This window comes from Aegilops tauschii, chromosome 5, assembly GCF_002575655.3.
Source record: "Aegilops tauschii subsp. strangulata cultivar AL8/78 chromosome 5, Aet v6.0, whole genome shotgun sequence".
NCBI classification, from domain to species: domain Eukaryota; kingdom Viridiplantae; phylum Streptophyta; class Magnoliopsida; order Poales; family Poaceae; genus Aegilops; species Aegilops tauschii.
The window spans coordinates 306,317,612-306,336,043 of NC_053039.3; positions in this window are offsets into that span (position 1 = coordinate 306,317,612).

Here is an 18,432-nt window from a genome sequence, read left to right on the forward strand (position 1 = left end):
TCATCCAGCCTCCACCGCGCGCTACTCCACCGGCTACTGTTCAACCAGCCCTCTCCATGGGCTCCTGTTCAACCACCCCTCCACGGGCTACTGTTCATCTAGCCCTCCACCGTCTACTGTTCATCCGGCCCTCCATGGGGTGGTCCTGTTCATCCAGCCCTCCACGGGGTCCTGTTCATCCAGCCCCAACCGGTTCAATCGATCGGGGTCCTGTTCATCCAGAGGCAACACCATGGGGTCCTGTTCATCCACCCCCACTGGGAACTGTTCATCCAAACCCCCCAGCAACGCTCACTGTTCATCCAGAGGCAGCATCGATCGGCTTCAGTTAGCAATAGTAGCGAAGGAATCGCTCGATCGGGTTTAGTTAACAGCCATCGATCGATCGCTCGGTTTCAGTAACGCATAGCCTGCAGTGCAATCGCTCGGGTTCAGTTAGAGCCCAACGCCTCGCGCCCACGCGCGTGCGTGTATGAGAGAAACACGCCCCGACCACCCACTGTAACCGGGAACACCCCGATATTTTCCATGCCCTCACTTCTACCATGGTTTTTTCTGTCATGGACGGCCCAAAGAATGTCATGCAGCTGCGTCTCCGGCCCGCCCAGGACGAAAATCCCATTTTCTGTCATGATTTTTTGTCATAGAAGTAGGAGCCCACCACATCTATGATGATACCGAGTTTTGTCACAATTATCGTCATAGAAGTGTCATAAGTATGACAAATTTTTTTTTTCGTTCGGCCCAAAATGTCTCGGATGTGTCTTTTTTTTGTAGTGGTTGTAGATGTCCAGTGGCACTTAGTCTTTCGGGGATCCATGGATGGATATACACGTTGGACCAGACACGGTGAAGATGAGGTCATGGATGAAGATACCTAGGGCTGCGAGATGCCAAACCCCGATCAGCGTCACATGGATGTTGAATCTAACATCGGGGCAGAGGCGTCAAGCTACCAATGGAACACCAGAAAGCCCAAACGCCCACTGGAAAACCAAGACGTCGACACAGATGTCGACGATCTTGATATGCCAGATTTTGCTGCTATGATTGCATATTTCGAGGGCCCAAAAAGGATATGATTGGGTACAAGGATCTGCCAACCATTGATGCGGACTCCAAGAAAGAATTGTATCCAGGTTGCAACAAGAAATATTCCAAGTTGAGTGCCACCCTGGCGCTTCTCAGATTTAAAGCAGCAAACGGTCTATCAAACAAGGGCTTCATAGAGATGTTAAGTCTTTTCAAAGAAATTCGTCCGGAAGATAATGTGCTCCCTAGAAGCACGAACGAAGCGAAGAAAATTGTTTGCCCATTGGAACTTGAAGTACAGAAGATACACGCTTGTGTGAATGATTGTATATTGTACCATGGTGAGTACAAAGATTTGCGTGCATGTCCCACATGCAAGCATGCACGATACAAGTGCAAGAGAGCAAAGGACAAGTACAAATTGGACGACGAGATCAAGATAGGAATCCCGTTCAAGGTTGTTTGGTACTTTCCTTTAATTCCAAGGTTGAGTCGTTTGTTTGCAAACCCTAGAGAGACAAAGAGGTTGCGGTGGCATCATGATGAGCAAATTACAGATAAGTATATGAGGCACCTGAAAGATGGGGCTCAGTGGGAATTAATCGACAACAAGTTTCAAGACTTTGCCAAGGATCCTAGAAGTATAAGGCTCGGGGAGTGTACTGATGGGATGAATCCTTTTGGCGATATGAGCACCAATCACAGCACATGGCCGGTGCTTCTATGCATATATAACCTAGCTCCTTGGTTGTGTATGAAGAAAAAATACATTATGATGCCAATGATTATCCAAGGCCCGAAGCAACCTAGAAATGACATCCACATTTACTTTCAGCTACTGGTAGAAGAACTGCTCACAGCGTGGATAGATGCGCCTGCTGTAAAATGTTATGATGCTTACAAAAAGGATATTTTCGGTCTACATGCGATGCTGGTGCACACCATTCAAGATGTGCCAGCATTAGGCAACACATCGGGGCAGAAAACAAAGGGAGATGTAGGGTGTCTCACATGCATGGATAGGACAGCTAGCAGATTTCTTCCCAACTCACGCAAAATCGTGTATTTGCATCATCGTAGGTTCTTCCAGAAAAAACACCCATACCAAAAGATGAAAGCTGAATTTGATGGTACGGCAGAGGTAGGTGTGGGCCCAAGACCCTATGATGGGGAGGTGGTCCACAACATGGCTAAACAAATTAATGTTGTGCTTGGCAAGAAGCACGCTTTGACAGTGAAAAAAATACCCAAGGGTCAAGTCTTTAAGAAGAAATCGGTGTTCTGGAAATTACCTTACTGGGAGATTCTACGTGTACGTCACTGCATCGATGTCATGCACGTAGAGAAGAATGTATGTGAAAGCATCCTTGGTACTATGCTCAAGATTAAAGCTAAAGGAAAGGATGGTGACGGTTCACGGCTCGATATGCTTGCTGATCAATCAAAACGCAAGAGTGAAGCAGAAGATGATGACAAATTCATCAAAGCTCGCCAGAGTTACAATTTCAGTACAACAGAAGCAACACAATTATTCACCTATTTGTTGTCAGTTAAGACACCCTCTTCCTACTCCGCAAACATCAAAAGTCTCGTGGATGTGAGCTCAGGTAAAATGAAGTTGGGACACATGAAGTCACATGATTGCCACGTAATGTTGACACAAATCCTCTCGGTGGCCATCAGGAATCTGATGGACAAAGATATAAGAAACACACTCATTGAGCTCTGTGATTTATTCAACCCATTATGGCAGAAAGTTTTAGATCCTGAAGAGTTGGATCATATGCAAGATGATATTGCAAGAATATTGTCCAACCTAGAGATGTTTTTCCCACAGTCATTCTTTATGTCATGGTCCATCTCACTGTGCACCTTGTCGACGAGATAAAGTATTGTGGTCTTGTGTTTCTTCGCAACATGTATACCCTTCGAGCGGTTCATGGGAATACTGAAGCGCTTTTGTCAGAACCGAAACCATCCAGAGGCAAGCATCCTACAAGGTTATACCGTGGAGGAGGTGGTTGAGTTTTTCACCGAATACATGAAACAAAGACCTATAGGTTTGCCCCTCTCTCGCCACGAGGGAAGGCTGAAAGGTAAGCCAGTCCTTGCTGGCACGCAAATGGTTGCACCCGGATAATTGGCAGAGAAAGCCCATTTGACGGTACTGCTTAACAGCCCAGTTCTCAATGCTTATGCCCAAGAACACTTGGCGGAGATACACCAAAGCTTCTTACCAATGGTGCCTTCATCAGATGTGGAGATGAAGGAGCACACTAAGAACTATGCTGAATGGCTGAAGAATCATTTGGCACAAGGATCCATCGATGACATTGCTACGTGGTTGGCACAAAAGCCATCACCTACGGTGTTGACGTACCAAGCATATGACATAAATGGATACACGTTCTACACTGAGGAACGTGATGAGAAGACCTCATATCAGAACAGCTTTGCTCGAATAGAATGCATGACTATAGATGAAGCTGATAAAAGGGTATACTATGGAACCATCCAAGAGATTTGGGAGCTTGACTATGTAAAAGTTAAGGTGGCATTATTCAGGTGCGCATGGATCCCTCTTGGTCATGTAAAGGTTGATGATTACAGGAAGACCTGTGTTAACAGCACAATGATGGCATATCACGTGGACCCGTTCATTCTTGGCAGCGATGCTACCCAGATTTTCTTTGCGGAAGACCCCTTGCGTAAGAACTGCCATGTAGTGAGGCATGGTAAGAGGAGGGTACTGGGTGTCGAGGATGTTGCCGATGAGGACGAGTACGATGAATTTGCTGAGTTGCCAGCCAAGGGATCATGCACCCATGTAACAGAGAAGTGTAAAATCATTAGAAAACCCAAGTTCATTCGGGGTCAACGTAATGATCCCAGTTCCCCCATGTACATGGGAATTAAGCCGTAAGACTAGTCTTTATGCCTACCCCGCAACTTAATTCGTTCAATTTGGAACTGTCACGTGTACTGAATTTGTGAGTTATGCTCGGTTTTCTGTTGATGTAAGAACCGTTAATATGTTGTCCTTGATATGCTGTCAGCTCAGGCAATGAATATGAATAGTTTTTTGTTATATTTATTATTATTATTATTATTATATCATAGAGGTAGCACACTCATTGATCTCGCTACAGTATGTGGGAACAAAAATATGCAATCTGGTTTGCGAATAGCACACAGTTCGTTGATGAAAGCCGTTTGCTGACCAAACCCCGCCCACGATCTGAGTCGTGCTTTCTGATTGGCCAGAACCCAAACCCCACGGATCGTACGTCTGCACCGTTGGAAGCTCCCATATCGAACGGCGATCATCATCCCTTTCGACAACACATGCAGTTCTGGTTGTAATTTTATTTTTATGCACAAAATGCACGTTAAACTCAAAAAATGTCTTAAATATAGCTAACGATACCTGAAATGCGCCAGAAAATCAAACCCGTGGTATAATGGTGATTGCGTACCATGGACATTTTTATGAGGCCAAACGATGAAGTCACCGGCCACTGGAGTTTGAATTGACACATCTCCTTTTAGAAACCATGATCCTTCATGTGAGATGCTCCGGTTTGGAAGGAGCGATCATCAAAACTTGTGCCAAACTTTACCAATTTTTTCACGGGGTCATGAGAGCACGCCACGGGCACACATCGATTTTGATGATGTACGAACTCCATCTAAATTTCCTGTAATTAAAATACCAACTAGGCCTACGCCAGTGGCCGCACCTCATGGCCGAAAAGTTTGAAACTTCTCCCCGCTTCTCGGACAAATGGATGAAAACTCGCAAAGCGACAACGCACAAATGATTTGTACACCTTCTTTGTTAAGGGTGGCCATAGTGGGGGTATCATAGCCGGTATCATGCACTCGGGAATAGCAAATATGATGATGTGGCAAAGAATTAAATAAGGGAGAGTGGGTTAGAGTAACATAGGTAGATACTGTAACATAATAAATGCTATACTACTTTGTGTCATGCATGGCCATAAATACGGTCATCTATGATATTATGCACTATGAAGGTACGTACGTAGTATCATACACTAGTATCATATGCATGATACTATAGTATATGATACTCCCCACTATAAGGCTGGCCATAGTGGTGGTATCATAGCCGATATCATGCACTCGGAAATAGCAAGTATGCTGATGTGGCAAAGAATTAAAGAAGATAGAGAGGGTTAGAGTAACATATAGGTAGATATCGTATCATGTTAAATGTGATGCTAATTTGTGTCATGCATGGCAATAAATATGATCATCTATGATACTACTCTATTATACTATGCACTATAATTAAAGGTAGTATCATACACTAGTATCATATATATGCATGATACTAGTATATGATACTCTCCACTATGAGTAGCCTAAGTGTAGCCTAATTAAAACATCCACATGTAGTTGTAGTAGGGTTTTTGACTTTATATGCACTAAAATGCAAGGTAAGTACAAAGAATGACTTAAACATAGGACTAACGATTGTTTATCCATGGTACAAGACCTGAAATGGGCCGGAAAATCAAACCAAGGGTATATCCGCGATTGTTTACCATGATTTTTTTCGAGGCGGAACGATGTAGTAACTGACAATTGGAGTCTGAAGTGTCGCGTCTCCTTTTGGAAATTATGACCCTTCTTGTTTGATGCTCCAGTATGGAAGGTGCGAGCACCAAAACTTGTGCCAAACTTTACCAAATTTTTTCCATGCGATCGTGAGAGCACGCCATAGTGACACAATGATTTTCGCTATTTTCCGGACTCTATATGCATTTCCTGAAATTGAAATACCAACAAGGCTTACGCCTCTGGTCGCACCCTGCGGCCGAACTGTTTGAAGTTTTTCCCATTTCTCGGACAATGAATGAAAACTTGCAAAGCGACACACAAATGATCTTGCTAACACCCACGTGTAGTTGCAACTATATATAATATATATACATATTCAAAGCGACACACAGTGACACAAACGAGATCTCTTTTTTTGCATATTCAAAGTTTGAGATTGCTAGCCAGGCCTACTGCCTAGTAAAATGTACCAGAAAATCGAACCATAGGGTACAATCGTGATTTCTTACCGTGGAAAAAATTGGAGGCGAAACGATGAACTCATGTTTTCATTCAAACGAAAATATGTTGTTAGTTTATGTAATGTTTTCAAATAGCACACGGTTCAATCATGAAAGCCGTGTGTCCACTAAACCGTGGCTGATGCCCCCTGCCACGCACGCGATCTGAGTCGTGCATTCTGATTGGCCAGAACCCAGACCCCACAGATCGTACGTCTGCACCGTTGGATTCTCCATGATCGAACGTCGATCCTCATCCCTTTCGATAGCACATGCAGTTTCGGTTGTGATTTTATTTATATCCACAAATTGCATGTTAAATTCGAAAAATGTCTTAAATATAGAAAACGATACCTGAAATGCGTTAGAAAATCAAACCCATGGAATAATGGTGATTGCGTACCGTGGAAATTTTTATGAGGCCAAACGATGAAGTCGGCGACCACTGGAGTTTGAATTGACACGTCTCCTTTTGGAAACCATGGTCCTTCATGTGAGCTGCTCCGGTTTGGAAGGAGCGATCATCAAAACTTGTGCCAAACTTTACCAAAATTTTCCCCCGGGGTCGTGAGAGCATGCCATGGGCACACACCGATTTTGATGATGTCTGGACTCCATCTAATTTCCCAGTAATTAAAATACCAACTAGGCCTACGCCGGTGGCCGCACTCGCGGCCGAAATGTTTGAAACTTCTCCCCGTTTCTCAGACAATGGATGAAAACTCGCAAAGCGACACACAAATAATTTGTACACCTTCTTTGCTAACTAACACCCAGATGTAGTTGTAGAACGGTTTTGAATTTAATTATATGCACTAAATGCAAGGTAAGTGCAAAAAATGGCTTAAATATAGCAACAACACCTGAAGTGGGCTAGAAAATTAAACCTAGGGTATATACGTGATTGTTTACCGTGAAAACAATTCGAGGCGGAACGATGTATTCAGTGACGATTGGAGTCCAAAGTGCCGCGTCTCCTTTTGGAAACTTTGATCCTTCTTGTGAGATGCTCCGATTTGGAAGGTGTGAGCATCAAAACTTGTGCCATCTTTACCAAAAAAAATCAATGTGATCCTGAAAGCACGCCATGGTGACACACCAATTTTCGTTATTCCGGACTCTATATGCATTTCCTGTAATTAGAATACCGACAAGGCTTACGCCTCTGGCCGCACCCTGCGGCTGAATTGTTTGAATTTTTTTCCCGTTTCTCGAACAATGAATGAAAACTCCCAAAGTGACACACAAATGATCTTGCTAGCTAGCACCCACGTGTAGTTGGAACTATAGCAAACAACTCAAATATAGCAAATGATACCTCAAATGCACGAGAAAATTGAACCGTAGGGTACAATGGTGATTTCTTAGCGTGGAAAACAATTTGGAGGTGAAACGACGAACTCTTGTTTTCATTCAAACAAAAATATGTTGTTAGTTCATGTAAATGTTTTCAAATAGCACATGGTTCACTCACGAAAGCCGTGTGCCTACCAAACCAGGGCCGATGCCCCCCCTTGCTGCGCACGCGATCTGAGTCGTGCGTTCTAATTGGACAGAACCCAAACCCCACGGATCGTACGTCTGCACCGTTGGATGCTCCCAGATCGAATGACAATCCTCATCCCTTTCGACAGGGAATGGAGTCCGGCTAGGATCTGATTTATATGCCAAAATGCATGGTAAATGCCAAAAAATGTCTTAAATATAGCACACGAGACCTGAAATGCACCAGCAAATCAAACCCGTGGTATAATGGTGATTGCTTAACGTGGGAAAAATTTAGAGGCGAAACGATGAACTCACGTCTTCATTTAAAAATTAGTATGTCTTCATTTCAAATGAAATTATTCTCTTTGTGCACACAAGCGCTTAGAGGCAACCGTTTGCATAGGCCTTTCGGTGCGGCGATCGGGGATATTTTTCACCCTTTTCACCTAGGCCGCCAACACCCCCCCACCGCCCGCCCGCGTTTCACTCAACTAGTCCACCCAATCTCCATCGCCAGCTCTCCCTCCCCAGATCCATAGCAGAACTCTCTCTGGCGCCGGCGTGCTCACCCCCGCCGTATGCCCGCTCTTCGGCGTCAACCCTACATCCACTGCCGTTCCCAACACGCGACTGCCCGCGCCTCGCCATCTTCGTTTGCTTGCTAGCCACCCTCGAGCATATCGATCTTGTAACCCTCGCCTCTCTTGTGGTCCGGCCGGGTTTGCATTAAGAAACATGTTAGTTACTGCTCTCCATCGCGGTGAGGCATATTTCCTCGCAATCCCTCTTCCAATTTCGTTTCATATGTTCCCAAATTGGCTATAAAATAACGGAGAGCGTATATATGTTCATTATCTACCTTCCTAACTAGTACATATAAGCTGAATTTGTTCCAATAAGTTACCGTCGATTTACAGATCACGGGCGCCCGAGTCATGCAAACTTAACAAATAAGCCGTAAATTTTCTAAATTATTGCATGACATGTTTAGACAGCTTGATACCAAGTTGTTAGTTTTATGCTTATCCTCCTTTCCTGAGTTTCGTATGTGTTCTCTGTAGATGCCGAATAGCAACTACAACACTCATGCTTCAGGCGATGTATCTTCATCTGATTCCGACAACCCTAGGTCTTCAATAGGTGGTGAGGGATCAAGTAATATTAAACGGGATAGAGCTACAGCAATTACCGTTCCGGTCAGGACATGGAGGAACGCTCCAAGGAAGCCCACACACCAGCCTAAAGGTGTATATGAAGTAACCGAGATCGATTTAAAGTCTTGGGCTCCAACTAAACCAGATAAAGCACACACGAGGTTTAGGAGTGTGTGTGGATTTGTTGGCAGGGCAAGGCTCAACATTAATCTACCGGGTTTCGGAAGGCTGACATAGAAACACGGCAAAGGATAGTCCGGGAGATCATGGATCACTTCAACGTTCTAGAGCAGTGGAGAATGCAGGTTGAACACGCTGCACTGAAGAAGGCTAGGAATGCTTGGAGAAACTGGAAGCACGTGTCGTACAAGAAGTACTTGAGTGAAGGCAAGGACCCAATCCCCGGATACCCCAAAATTACAAAGACAGACTAAGCAGAATTCAAAAGGGTCAGGGCAACTAAAGAGTTTGCTGAGAAGAGTGCCAAGCTATCGGAACTTCAGAAGAAGAACACACACCCCCACCATATGGGTGTGGTAGGATACTACGGCATGAAACCGATATGGGACCAAGAAGACAAAGAAGCAGTAGCGGCTGGTGGGAAACCGACCTTTAGTGAAATCAATTGCGAACGCGCTAGAGACTACTTGCGGGCACGTGCAAGGAGGCGTGATGATGGAACTTATTACTTTGAAAACTCACGTGACGAAGAACTGTATCAAGTGACGTTAAAGGCTTCCAGGATCCCTGGAAGGTTCTACAGGAACTCAGGGCCATGTGACATTCTATCCGATGCTCTGGAAACAAGAAAGCCCCCTGGCCGTGCAAGGGGTATAGGTGTTAATGTCCCGCACAAGCGGGCTTTCACACTCAGCAAAGAAGAGAGGCTCAGCATGAAAAAAGCGAGGAGTGAAATGAAGCAGAATGAATTGTACGAAAGGTTGAGGAAGGACATGTATCCGGCTGTTCGAAAGGATATTCAGGAGTCAATGATGATGCAGAAGACTCTAACACTGATAGATAGCCAGTAGATGGGAGGGGAGGCGGGCATGGAGGATGCTGCCTATTGCGCGACAACCCCGCACAAGAGTAGTTGTGCATCAGCTGACCCCAGTGACACTGAGACTGCAGCTGCTCATGATGATGCTATATACGATCTATCTGGAATGAAAGACAGACTGAAGGGCGTTCTTACACATTATGAAGGTACATTAAAATGTGCAACAGCCTGTGTTTGCCCACCCTTCTGGAAGAGGGCCTCTTGTTGGACAATGTGCCATTGAAGCCGGGCTGTGTGAAGTGCTACGTGACTGAAGTAAAGCCTGGATTCAATGAATTTGCCCTGAAGAATGGTCCTAGGAGACTTTGATGATCAAAGGACCTTGGGAGAAACACTGTTACATCACATCCAGTGGCCACGAAAGGAAATAGAGTTCCTCGATGAGATCCCTGAAGCCCAGCCAAGAGCAACCAATGTCGCCCCTCAACCGGTGACGCTCTCCTTGCCACAACAGCTCTCGCGTGCTTCCCCCAAAGAACCTAATACTCGTAATCCGACGGCTGATGCATCAACCTGTGATCAGCCGGCCCGACTTTGTGCCGTACAGGCATGTCATCCTCCGCCCTAGAGTAGCCAGTGGCAAGGCCTACAACTGCTGAATACGCACCACCGGTTCAGATGCCTGCCGCTGAAGCAGCGGGGGGAGACCCAGCTGCAGCACATGCTCAGCAGATCAACCTGGTGGAATGGACTGCTAAGCAGTCTGATGCTTCAGAAATGCCTGCTAAGCAGTCTGTAGGTCCAGAACCGACTGCTCATCAGTCCTTTGGTCCACAGCCGCGTGATCAGCATACCAATTCATCAGCACTTCCTACTCAGCAAACCAACGCGTTGGCACAGCCTCCTCAGCACACCGACAAGTTGGCACCACCTGCGAAGAAACCCAACATAGCTTCAACGCATGGTCGGCAGTCCGATGCCTCTGCTCCTACAACCCAGTAGTCCGTCATAGTAGCACTGCCAGCTCAGCGGTTCGGCATATATAAACCATCTGCTCGACAGTCTACCTTGCAGACAACCAGACGTTCTGCCAGAAATGCTTCAAGTACCAAGAAGGAAGCGACCAAAAAGGCTGCACCCGCGAGGAAGCGCGGCGGGAGAGTGAAGAGGAAAGAGAACTGATGACCCACAAGTATAGGGGATCTATCATAGTCCTTTCGATAAGTAAGAGTGTCGAACCCAACGAGGAGCAGAAGGAAATGACAAGCGGTTTTTAGTAAGGTATTCTCTGCAAGCACTGAAATTACCGGTAACAGATAGTATTGTGATAAGGTAATCTGTAATGGGTAATAAGTAACAAGTGTAAATAAACTGCAGCAAGATGGCCCAATCCCTTTTGTAGCAAAGGACAAGCCTGGACAAACTCTTATATGAAGGAAAACACTCCCGAGGACACATGGGAATTATCGTCAAGCTAGTTTTCATCACCCTCATATGATTCACGTTCGGTACTTTGATAATTTGATATGTGGGTGGACCGGTGCTTGGGTGTTGTCCTTACTTGGACAAGCATCCCACTTATGATTAACTCCTATTGCAAGCATCCGCAACTACAAAAGAAATATTAAGGTAAACCAAACCATAGCATGAAACATGTGGATCCAAATCAGCCGCTTACGAAGCAACGCATAAACTAGGGTTTAAGCTTCTGTCACTCTAGCAACCCATCATCTACTTATTACTTCCAAATGCCTTCCTCTAGGCCCAAACAATGGTGAAGTGTCATGTAGTCGACGTTCACATGAGACCACTAGATGATAGACAACATACATCTCATCAAAATATCGAACGAATACAAAATTCACATGACTACTTATAGCAAGACTTCTCCCATGTCCTCAGGAACAAACGTAACTACTCACAAAGCATATTGATGTTCATGATCAGAGGTGTATTAATATGTATAAAGGATCTGAACATATGATCTTCCACCAAGTAAACCAACTAGCATCAACTACAAGGAGTAATCAACACTACTAGCAACCTACAGGTACCAATCTGAGGTTTGGATACAAAGATTGGATACAAGAGATGAACTAGGGTTCAAGAGGAGATGCTGCTGGTGAAGATGTTGATGAAGATTGAACCCCTCCCGATGAGAGGATCATTGGTGATGACGATGGTGATGATTTCCCCCTCCCAGAGGGAAGTTTCCCCGGCAGAACAGCTCCGTCGGAGCCCTAGATTGGTTCCGCCAAGGTTCCGCCTCGTGGCGGCGGCGTTTCGTCCCGCAAGCTTGCTTATGATTTTTTCCACGGTAAAAGACTTCATATAGCAGAAGATGGACACTGGAGGTCTGCCAGGGGGGCCACGAGGCAGGGGGCGCGCCCAGGGGGTAGGGCGCGCCCCCCACCCTCGTGGATGGTGGATGGCCCCCCTCTGGTAGTTTCTTCGCTTAGTATTTTTTATTAATTCCAAAAATGACTTCCGTGGAGTTTCGGGACTTTTGGAGTTGTGCAGAATAGGTCTCTAATATTTGCTCCTTTTCCAGCCCAGAATTCCAGCTGCCGGCATTCTCCCTCTTCATGTAAACCTTGTAAAATAAGAGAGAATAGGCATAAGTATTGTGACATAATGTGAAATAACAGCCCAATATGCAATAAATATCGATATAAAAGCATGATGCAAAATGGACGTATCAGCTCCCCCAAGCTTAGACCTCTCTTGTCCTCAAGCGGAAGCCGATAACGGTAAATATGTCCACATGTTTAGAGATAGAGGTGTCGATAAAATAAAATACGGACATGAAGGCATCATGGTCATTCTTATAACAACAACATATGTAAATATTGTCATATGACTTCTTATGCTAAAGTAACAATCTATTCACAATGTCAAGTATGAATCAGAAACTTCATTGAAAACTAACAAACTCTAATCTCAGTCATTGAAGCAATTGCAATTTATCATAATATCAGAAAGGGTCTATATAAGAGCTTTTCAGCAAGTCCACATACTCAACTATCATTTAGTCTTTCACAATTGCTGACACTCACGCAATACTTATGGGTATGGAGTTTTAATCGGACACAGAGAAAGATAGGGGCTTATAGCTTCGCCTCCCAACCTTTTACCTCAAGTGTAATGTCAACAATAATAGTTCATGATGACTTACATCCAATTGTATATATATATATATCAGGATCTTTCCAACACAATGTGCTTGCCAAAGGATAAAATGTAAAAAGGAAAGGTGAATATCACCATGATTCTTGCATAAGGTATAAGACAAGAATAAAAGATAGGCCCTTCACAGAGGGAAGCAGAGGTTGTCATGTGCTTTTATGGTTGGATGCACAAAATCTTAATGCGAAAGAACGTCACTTTATATTGCCACTTGTGATATGGACCTTTATTATGCAGTCCGTCGCTTTTATTTCTTCCACATCACAAGATCGTATAAAGCTTATTTTCTCCACACTAATAAATCATACATATTTAGAGAGCAATTTTTATTGCATGCAACAATGACAACTTACTTGAAGAATCTTACTCAATCCATAGGTAGGTATGGTGGACTCTCATGGCAAAACTGGGTTTAAGGGTATTTGGAAGCACAAGTAGTATCTCTACTTGGTGCAAAGAATTTGGCTAGCATGAGGGAGAAAGGCAAGCTCAACATGTTGGATGATCCATGACAATATACTTTATTTCGGATATAAGAAAACATAACCCATTACGTTGTCTTCGTTGTCCAACATCAACTCTTTAGCATGTCATATTTTAATAAGTGCTCACAATCATAAAAGATGGCAAGATAGTATATTTATATGTGAGAACCTCTCTTTATTATTTCCTATTAATTGCAACGATGACCAAAACTATGTTTGTCAACTCTCAACAACTTTTATTCATCATACTCTTTATATGTGAAGTCATTACTTTCCATAAGATCAAAATGATCTCTTTAATTCTTTTTATTCTTCTGTTTCTTTTATTCCCTCATGATCATAACAAGATAATCAATCCCTTGACTCAACACAAATCTTTATTATATATAGCTCACGGACTCGATTACATAGAAAGATCATAAAGCAAAACTCAAAGCTAGATCATACTAAAACTTTATTCTACTAGATCAAGATATTACCAAAAGGATCGAACTAAGAAAAACTGTAAAGATAGGAGTGTGATGGTGATACGATACCGGGGCACCTCCCCCAAGCTTGGCAGTTGCCAAGGGGAGTGCCCATACCCATGTGTTTATGCCTCTTTCTTCGGAGTTGGTGATGTGATATTCTTGGCGATGATGCCCCTCAGGATACGATTCTCCTCCTCAAGCTTATTGACTTGCTACTTGAGGTCCATTATTTCCTTACGGAGCTTACTCGTAATGGCTAAGGCTCCTTTCACCCATGGATGTTGCATAGCTGCGGGAGAACAAGTGACACTCTTTTTCATATTTTCATAAGAGAGAAATCTAACATTGGAAGGGATGACCGAGTTTGGAATAGCTGAGCTCTGTAGTTCCCCCATCGTGAATCCGGCTCGGAAACGAGAAGTAACTTCTTGATCCTCCTCCATGGCATCTATCCTTTTCAAGTCAGCCTCCATCTCTTCCTCTGTTGATGGCCCAAAGTGATAGGCATCGCTGTTTGCTCCTAGACCTGGTGTCGGATGAGACACCCAACTCTCCCCGACTAACTCTTGAGAAGACATCTTGCTCTAATCTGCAGCAGAAACAACTCAAAACGAAAATAGAGGATATTTGCGCGATACAGTGGTCAAAACCTTCGGGAGATTATATAATGAATTTTTACCAACCAAAAGAAGTATTGTGCAAGAAAACGGAGTCCGGGGAGCACACGAGGTGCCCACGAGGCAGGGGGCGCGCCCAGGGGGTAGGGCGTGCCCTCCACCCTCGTGGACGCCTCGTGTCCTTCCAGGACTGCTTCTTATTTTCCTATTTTCTTCAATATTCCAAAACGAAGAAAAAATGTTGTTAGAACTGTTTTGGAGTCGGTTTACTTACCGTACCACATACCTATTCCTTTTCGGAGTCTGAAACGTTCCGGAAAGTGTCCCTTATGTATTCCTCCGGGGTTACGGTTTCAATAACATTAGTTTCAACATTTATAGGGTTACCTGATATATAATGTTTGATTCTTTGACCGTTCACCACCTTTGGATTTGTGCCTTCGAAGTTGTTGATTTTTATGGCACCGGAACGATAGACCTCCTCGATAACATAAGGCCCTTCCCATTTAGAGAGAAGTTTTCCTGCAAAAAATCTCAAACGAAAGTTGAATAGCAACACATAATCTCTTACATTAAACTCACGCTTTTGTATCCTTTTGTCATGCCATCTTTTAACTTTTTCTTTAAACAGTTTGGCATTCTCATAGGCCTGGGTTCTCCATTCATCAAGTGAGCTAATGTCAAATAGCCTCTTCTCACCGGCAAGTTTGAAATCATAATTGAGCTCTTTAATAGCCCAATATGCCTTATGTTCTAGTTCGAGAGGTAAGTGACATGCCTTTCCGTAAACCATTTTATATGGAGACATACCCATAGGATTTTTATATGCAGTTCTATAGGCCCATAATGCATCATCAAGTTTCTTGGACCAATTCTTTCTAGATCTATTAACAGTCTTTTGCAAAATTAATTTGAGCTCTCTATTACCCAATTCTACTTGACCACTAGACTGCGGGTGATAAGGAGATGCAATTCTATGATTAACATCATACTTAGCAAGCATTTTACGAAAAGCACCATGAATAAAATGTGAACCACCATCAGTCATTAAATATCTAGGGACTCCAAACCTCGAAAAAATAACTTCTTTAAGCAGCTTAATAGAGGTGTTATGATCAGCACTAATAGTTGGGATAGCTTCTACCCACTTAGTAACATAATCAACAACAACTAAAATATGTGTATACCCATTAGAGGAAGGAAACGGTCCCATATAATCAAAGCCCCAAACATCAAATGGTTCAATAATGAGTAAATAATTCATAGGCATTTCTTGACGTCTACTAATATTACCAATTCTTTGACATTCATCACAAGACAAAACAAACTTACGAGCATCCTTGAAGAGAGTAGGCCAATAAAAACCGGATTGCAATACCTTATGTGCAGTTCTATCTCCAGCGTGGTGTCCTCCATAAGCCTCGGAGTGACACTTGCGTAGGATCTGTTCCTGTTCATACTCAGGTACACAACGTCTAATAACACCATCTACTCCTTCTTTATAAAGATGTGGGTCATCCCAGAAGTAATGTCTTAAATCATAGAAAAACGTTTTCTTTTGCTGGTATGTGAAACTAGGTGGTATAAATTTAGCAACAATGTAATCAGCATAATCAGCATACCATGGAGCAGTACGAGAAGCATTTATGATAGCTAATTGTTCATCAGGAAAGCTATCATCAATAGGTAGTGGGTCATCAAGAACATTCTCTAACCTAGACAAGTTGTCTACAACGGGGTTCTCAGCTCCCTTTCTATAAATAATATGCAAATCAAATTCTTGTAACAAGAGAACCCATCTAATAAGTCTAGATTTAGCATCTTTCTTTTCCATAAGATATTTAATAGGAGCATGATCAGTGTGAACAGTTACTTTAGAATCAACAATATAAGGTCTGAACTTATCACAAGCAAATACAACTGCTAAAAATTCTTTTTCAGTAGTAGCATAATTTCTCTGGGCATTGTCTAGAGTTTTACTAGCATATTGAATAACATTTAATTTCTTATCAACTCTTTGTCCTAGAACAGCACCTACAGCATAATCACTAGCATCACACATAATTTCAAAGGGTAGATTCCAATCAGGTGGCTGAACAATAGGTGCAGAAATCAAAGCTTTCTTAAGTATTTCAAATGCTTCTACACAATCATCATCAAAGACAAAAGGAATATCTTTTTGTAAGAGATTAGTCAGAGACCAAGAAATTTTTGAGAAGTCCTTAATGAACCTCCTATAAAAACCGGCATGACCAAGGAAACTTCTTATACCTTTGATGTCCTTAGGAAACGGCATCTTTTCAATAGCATCAACTTTAGCTTTATCAACTTCAATACCTCTTTCAGAAATTTTATGCCCCAAGACAATACCTTCATTAACCATAAAGTGGCACTTCTCCCAATTCAAGACAAGATTAGTTTCTTCACATCTCTGCAAAACTCGATCAAGGTTGCTCAAGCAATCATCAAAAGAAGTTCCATAAATGGAGAAATCATCCATGAAAACCTCAACAATCTTTTCAAAAAATCAGAGAATATAGCCATCATGCATCTTTGAAAAGTAGTAGGTGCATTGCATAAACCAAAAGGCATACGTCTATAAGCAAAGGTACCGAAAGGGCAAGTAAAAGTGGTCTTTTCTTGATCCTCTTTTGACACAGGTATTTGAGAGAAACCAGAATAACCATCTAGAAAGAAAAACTGTGTATGTTTGGATAATCTTTCTAGCATTTGATCAATAAAAGGTAAGGGGTAATGATCCTTTTTAGTAGCCTTATTTAATTTGCGGAAATCAATTACCATCCTATAACCTATAACAATTCTTTGTGGGATCAATTCATCTTTATCATTAGGAACAAAGGTAATACCTCCCTTCTTAGGGACACAATGGACAGGACTTACCCACTGACTATCAGCAACGGGTTAAATTATACCTACCTCCAGAAGTTTTAGTATTTCTTTTCTTACCACTTCTTTCATCTTAGGATTTAACCGTCGTTGGTGATCAACAACTGGTTTAGCGTCCTTCTCCAATTTTATTTTGTGCTGGCATAAAGTGGGACTAATGCCCTTAAGATCACCAAGAGTATATCCAATAGCAGCACGGTGCTTATTCAGAGTTTTCAATATTTTTTCTTCTTCTTTCTCTGAAAGGTTAGCACTAATAATAATAGGATATATCTTTTTTTCGTCAAGATAAGCATATTTAAGAGTATCAGGTAATGGTTCATGCTCAAACACGGGATCACCCTTGGGTGGAGGAGGATCCCCTAGGATTTCAACAAGCAGGTTGTGTTTCAAAATAGGTCCCTGTTTAAAGAATACTTCATCTATTTCCCTTCTTTCATTCATAAACATATCATTTTCATGGTCAAGCAAATATTGTTCTAAAGGATCATTAGGAGGCACGGCAATAGAAGCAAGACCAATAATTTCATCTTTACTAGGCAATTCCTCATCACTGGGTTGTCTACAAAATTTAGCAAAGTTAAATTCATGAGACATATCTCCCAGACCAATAGTAACAACATCCTTGTCGCAGTCTATCCTAGTATTAACATTACTCAAGAAGGGTCTACCAAATATAATGGGACAAAAGTTATCTTGTGAGGAACCAAGAACAAGAAAATCAGCAGGATATTTAACTTTCCCACACAAGACTTCAACATCTCTAACAATCCCAACTGGTGAAATAGTATCTCTATTGGCAAGCTTAATTGTAACATCAATACCTTCTAACTCAGCGGGTGCAATATCATGCATAATTTCTTCATATAAAGAATGAGATATTGCACTAGCACTAGCATCCATATCACACAAGCCATGATAGCAATGATCTCCTATTTTAACAGAAATAGCAGGCATGCCTACAACAGGTCTATGTTTATTTTTAGTATCAGATCTAGCAATTCTA